This window comes from Heterocephalus glaber, unplaced genomic scaffold (genome assembly GCF_053883595.1).
Source record: "Heterocephalus glaber isolate CG9 unplaced genomic scaffold, H.glaber_assembly_v1.0 deba00001442, whole genome shotgun sequence".
NCBI classification, from domain to species: Eukaryota; Metazoa; Chordata; class Mammalia; order Rodentia; family Bathyergidae; genus Heterocephalus; species Heterocephalus glaber.
The window spans coordinates 14,748,350-14,755,093 of NW_028258296.1; the positions used below are offsets into that span (position 1 = coordinate 14,748,350).

Consider the following 6,744-nt stretch of genomic DNA (forward strand, 5'->3'; position numbering starts at 1 on the left):
TAAAGCAACCACTAAAAACACTACTTATGAAGTAATTGACCCTAATAGACCATAAATAAAGTAAGACACAAGCAAATATATGTTCAGATTTTCCACAGAGCACTAAGAAAAGAGAGAATCAAAAAACAGAGGAGCAAATAGAAAACAATAAAATAGAGGTGGAGTGGTTGTAAATGGGCAACAGCAGGATCTCTGTGGTGAGGGAGCTATTATGCATCTTCACTACTTCAATGTTATGTTCCTGGTTTTGGTCATTTAATCATTTTATAAAAGGTTACATTTGTGAGAAACTGGGTAAAATCTACTTGTGATCCCTTTGTATTGTATCTTATAGCTGCAAATTAATCTGTAGTTATTTCAAAATAAAGAAATTAAAAACTCACTCTGAAAAGAGAGATTAAAGATGATATCAGAAAATGGAAAGACATCCCTAGCTCCTGTGTAGGAAGGATCAATATACTGAAAATGGCCATACTTCCACAACTGCTATATAGATTCAATGCAACCCTAATTGAAATCCCAGCAGCATATTTCATGGACCTTGAGAAAACAATCCAAAAATTCATTTGGAAGAAGAAGAGACCCAGAATAGCAAAAGAAATTCTAGTTAACAGAGGCATGGCAGGGGGTATCACATTCTGCAGCTTGAAACTATAATACAAAGCTACTGTGCTAAAAACAGCATGGTACTGGCAAAGAAACAGACCTGAGGACCAGTGGAACAGATTAGAAGATACCAAAACAACTCCAGATACACTCAGTCATCTCATCTTCGATAAAGGAGCCAAACATCCTCACTGGAGGAAAGATAGCCTCTTTAATAAATGATGCTGGAAAAATTGGGTTTCAACTTGCCAAAGACTAAAACTAGACCTATATCTCTCACCATGCACTCAACTAAATTCAAAATGGATTAAGGATCTAAATATTAAAATAGAAACGCTGAACCAGCTGGAAGGGAGGTTAGGTAGAACTCTTAAAAACATTGGTGTAGGAAAAGATTTTATGAACAAAACCTCAGTTGCCCGTGAACTAGCACAAACAATCAACAAGTGGGATCTCTTCTTACTAAAAAGCTTCTGCACAGCAAGAGAAATCACCAGCAGTGTGAAGAGACAACCCAAAATGTGGGAAAAAATCTTCACCTGCTGTTCCTCAGACAAAAGTCTACCATCTTGAATCTATAAAGAACTTAAAAAAATCCGACCTCCAAAACTTAAAGACCCAATCCAAAAATGAACATCTGAAATGAACAGACATTTCTCACACAAAGAAGTAGAAATAGCAAATAAACATATGAAAAAATGTTCAACATCACTGGTCATTTGAGAGATGCAAATGAAAACAACTCTGAGATTCCACCACACTCCAGAAAGAATGGCTGCTATCATGAAATCAACTAATAACAAATGCTGGTGGGGCTATGGGGAAAGAGGAACCCTGCTCCACTGCTGGTGGGAGTGTAGACTGGTGCAACTACTGTGGAAATCAGTATGGAGATACCTCAAAGAACTAGGACCGGAAGTCCCATTTGACCCAGCTATTCCCCTGCTGGTTATCTTCCCCAAAGAATTAAAAGAATCATACCACAGTGATAGATGTGTACCCATGTTGATAGCACACAATTTCTAATAGCTAAAACTTGGAAGCAGCCCAAATGCCCATCAACTGGAGACTGGATAAAGAAATTTTTTTTATAAAATGGAGTACTACTCAGCCATAAAAAAGGAGAAACTAGAGACATGTATAGCTAACTGGATGCACATTGAGGGAATACTCTTAAGTGAAATAAACAGGACACACATGTTTAAATACCAAATAGTTGTCTAGTGTGAGAAACTAAAAGTGTAAATAAGGACTAAAAGGTATAATAGAAAATGTGAAATAGGAAGAAAAGGGGCAAACGGGAAGGGGAAGTGGGAGGGGTATAGGAAAGGAAAGAAGGGAATGGAATTAATATGAGAAAATGAAAAAATGGAAACAAAGTCTTTGTAAATAGGTAGGGATGGTGGGGTTGAAGGGAGAGCGGGGAAAGGGGGAAAATAAGAACCAAGAGAAATTATGTAAAGGTGCAAATTTCCAATGATAAATGTACCAATAAAACTATCTCTGTTTAAAAAAAAGAGCACAATTGAAAGAAAAAATAAAGCTACTTGAAATTATAAAAAAATAAAATAAAAACATACAACTCTAGTTATAGTGAAATACTACTATGCATCTATGTGACTGTTGAAAAATACTGACAATTCCAAATGTTGGCAATGATATGTAATGCAACTTGTACTCTGGGAAGTTGCTTTTTCATATCTTAATAATAATTAATGGTATACTGCGGTTTGATGTAGTCATTACATGTATGGACCTTTGTTTGAGAGGAACAAAGCACAGATTCATATGAAGGTGCATGTGAGAATGTTCATAGAAGCTTTATTTGCAATATCTAAAAACTCAGTGTGACCCAAATGTCTTTCACCAAGTCAAAAGATATATAGATGTTGACATATTCACACAATAGATGATTCTTCAGCGCTAAAAGAGAATGAACTATTGATGAATGCAGTTGTATGTACTGACCTCAGAATGATTAAACTGAGGGTATAAATACAGACAATAAAGAGCAAATACTGTGTGATTCAACTTACTTCAAATTTCAGAAAATATAAACTAAGATAAATTGGCCAAAGCAGATTTGCGGTTGCTCAGAGGAATGGGAAGGGCAGGAGATAAGGGGACCTCAAACTAAAAGACTACACTAGTGCTCTTTTTGCTCAATCTCTTCTGGAGCTGGGTGCTCTGCAGCTGGCCAGCATGGCCACGGCGACGACACGATCCATCGTGACCGGGAACAAAGTTTCCTCTGTGGGTTGGCCTTCCGTCTCCTCGGATCTCCCAGGGAAGGCCATGGCCGCTGTCCTGAGCAGTGACCTGTCAGGCCGTGCCTGGGCTGTGCCCTGTTTCCTGTTTGGCTGGTGGCAGCCATTTTGTTCATCCTCCTCCTCCTCCTGCTCCTTCAGGTTGGAGTGCAGGGTCTGGAGTGGGCTGGGCCGGGGTTCCCGTGCCTTTTCCTCTGACCCCAGCTGGTGGTGCCTAGAGCCCCCTTCTCCTCCTCCCTGCTCCCTCCCTTCCCCAACCCTGATTTCCTCCTTGTCCCTGGATCCCTCTGTGGCACCCACCATGATGGAAGAGGACGGACAGCCCTGACTCTATATCTAGGTAACCTCTCCAGAGATGTGACAGAAGTCCTTATACTTCAGTTATTCAGTCAGATTGGACCCTGTAAATGCTGTAAAATGATAACAGAACAACCCAATAGCAGAAACTCTTCTGTTAGATTTTCTGTTTTGCAGCATACAAGCAATGACCCATATTGCTTTGTGGAATTTTATGAACACAGAGATGGCATCCGCTGCATTAGTTGCTATGAAAGGGGAAAAAAATTTTAAGACAAGAGGTCAAAGTAAACTGGGTAACAACACCAAGTAGCCAGAAAAAAGATACTTCCAATCACTTCCATGTGTTTTTTGGGGATTTGAGTCCAGAAATTACAGCAGAAGATATCAAATCAGCATTTGCCCCATTTGGTAAAATATCGAATGCTTGGGTAGTTAAAGACATGGCAACTGGAAAACCCAAAGGCTATGGTTTTGTATCTTTTTATAACAAACTGGATGCAGAAAATGCAACTGGGCATATGGGAGGTCAGTGGTTGGGTAGTCAACAAATCAGAACTAATTAGGCCACACATAAACCACTCGCACCAAAAAGTACACAAGAAAATAACACTAAGCAGTTGAGATTTGAAGATGTGGTATACTAGTCAAGTCCAAAATATTGTACTGTGTACTGTGGAGGAATTGCTTCAGGGTTAACAGATCAGTTTATGAGACAAACATTCTCACCATTTGGCCAAATTATGGAAATAAGAGTTTTTCCAGAGAAGGGCTATTCATTCGTCAGATTTTCTCCCCATGAAAGTACAGCCCATGCCATTGTTTCAGTGGATGGTACCACAGTTGAAGGACATGTGGTTAAATGCTATCAGTGTAAAGAATCTCCTGATGAGACTAAAAACTTCCAACAGGTTGGTTACAGTCAGTGGGGCCAGAGAGGCCAAGTGTATGGAAATCCCCAACAGTATGGACAGTATACGGCAAATGGGTGGCAAGTACTGCCTTATGGAGTATATGGGCAGCTGTGGAACCAACAAGGATCTGGAGTAGATAATCTCCTTCTGCTGCTTGGATGGATGGATTTGGTGCTCAGCCTCCTCAAGGACAAGCTCTTCCCCCTGTAATATCTCCTCCTAACCAAGCAGGGTATGGTGTGGCTGGAACACCAAACACAGTGAGCTGGAACTCTAAACATAATTATAATCCACGATAGGGTTTGATTTCCTGTGACACTCTGAAGCCATGAATGTAGACATTTGGAAAATGAAAATATTTATTTTAAAAATGAAATCTTTGGAACCTTTAGCATAACTTTGCTTTGGTAAAGGACACATGTCTTCTGGTTCTGCCTTTTTAAGTTTTTGTTCACGATGGATATGAACATGATTTTTCTTTGTGTACAAAATCTAAAATAAAGTCAATAAAGTTTCCTGTGAATTCAGCATATATTCTGCAGATTATATAAATATATAATTTATATATAATAAATATATTTTAATGATATTTATAAATATACACAACTAATTTAAGTACATATAATTTTAATAACATAAATGAACTTTGTTAATTTGTTTCCCCCATTAACTTTATTGGTACATTTTAGGTATAAAATGCAGTTACATTCATCATTGGGATCTTGTACCATTACATGAGTCTCTTGGTTCTTATTTTTTTCCCCTTCCCTTGCCCTCCCTTCACCCCTTCCACCCTTCCCTATTTGCAAAGACCTTGTTTCCATTTTTTTCCTCTTATATTTTTTCCTTTCCATTTTTTCCCTTCCCCTACCCCTCCCAATTCCTCTGCTCTTTTAGACTTTTTCTTCCTGTTACACAATATCAGTTATACATTTTTAAAATTACAATATTAAGATCTAGGAGACATTACCACAGATTTTACAGAATTTAAAAGGATACAGAAAGCATATTACAAAAATCTTTTTTGAAATAAATTTGACAACTTCTAAGAAGTAACTTGGAAGACAAATTAATGAAACTAACTTTGGAGGAAATATAAAATCTGAATAGCACCTATTAAAGAAAGTATATTCCTAGCTTGAAAACCTACCTATATGATGACAGCAGGCTCCTAAACATTTTAACTGATAAATTAAAGCAGAAAAAAGAAGGAACATTTCTCCCCTCATTTTAGGAACTCAACATTGTGCTAATCCTAAAACTGGATAAAGATAATAGAGGAAAAAAGTATGAACATAGATAGAAATTTGTTTAACAAAACAAACTCTTAGAAGTCAGATCTGACAGTATGTAGAAAGTGGTTTTGTTATAGGGATGGCAGTGTTGGTTCAGCATGGGAAGATCCACCCCCAAAAGTCATCATTTTAACAGAGGAAAGGAAAAAGTCATATGATCCTGTCACTAGTTGGAGAAAAAGTGTTGGACCAAATTCTACAGCTGTTCATGGTAAAAGCTATCAGGAGACTAGAAGTAGAACAGAAACTTCTCAACAGATTAAAGACATGTACTCCATACTTCCAGTGAGAATGCCTTATATGAATGGAGAAGATATAATGCTTTCTCCTTAAGGTGGGGAACAAGGGCAGATATGCTTACTCTTCATCTGTCCATTAAACTTTGAAACCTAGTCCCCTCCAAAATAGTCTGGCAATAAAATGACACAACTAGGATAGGATTGGCATGGCAGAAGCAAAATCTTTATATGTAGATGCAATGATCATCTACAGAGAAAATGCTAAGAAATCTCGAGGAGCCCCTAGAACTTGTATTTGAATTTAGCAGGATTAGAAAACACAAGGTATATATAAAAATTCAGGTCTGTGTATACTTGCTATAAATGAAGAATTGGATATTGAAATTTAAAAGTTATGTAGGAATACAAAGGACCTAGAAAAGTTAAAAACAAAAACAAAAACAAAAACAGTGTTGGAAGACATTTAGTACCTAATTTTAAGACTTCTTCTAAAGCTACAGTAATCAAGGCAGTGTTGGTGTAAGGAAAGACATATAAATCATTTGAATAAAACAGAGGATCTAGAAATAGAACCACACATATATGGTGCACTGAGTTTTGAAAGATTATTTAACATTAGCATTTTATAGAATATAAACTCAATTCAAGAGCAGAGGAAGAGATAGTGTTTTCAGCAAATGGCACTAGAACACCAGGAACTTTGTTAAATTTATGTTGATAACTTAATTTACATATTTAATATATACTTAACCTTATTTAATCACTTCTTATGCACAAAAATTAAAATAATAACTTAAATAGTAAATTTGTTCACAATACCTATGATTCCTGGTAATTATGACAGCATTTCTATCAGCGAAGGCACAGCTATGTGTGGTGCCTTTCACAAGCCATCACTCACTTCTGAGGAGAATCCTTTGAGGTTCTTTCATAATGCAGAAAAAACACGATGCAAGCTCAAATGTTGTCTTTGGAGTTCTAAAGAGCAGGAAGTGCCTCAAATCACTTTTTAAGCTTTTAAAGCTTTTATCTCAAAAAATAACAAGTTAAAGCTTTAAAAAATAGCCCGGGGAAGTTGAGTGTTTTTATAGTTCCATAAGTGTCATCAAACCATTAAGAAGGTTTA

General features: G+C 37.1%; 1 pseudogene; it reads left to right on the forward strand.

Moving 5' to 3' along the window:
- Window positions 1–3,174: 3,174 nt before the first annotated feature.
- LOC101712685 (nucleolysin TIAR pseudogene) lies at window positions 3,175–4,383 on the forward strand (annotated as a pseudogene).
- Window positions 4,384–6,744: the final 2,361 nt, after the last annotated feature.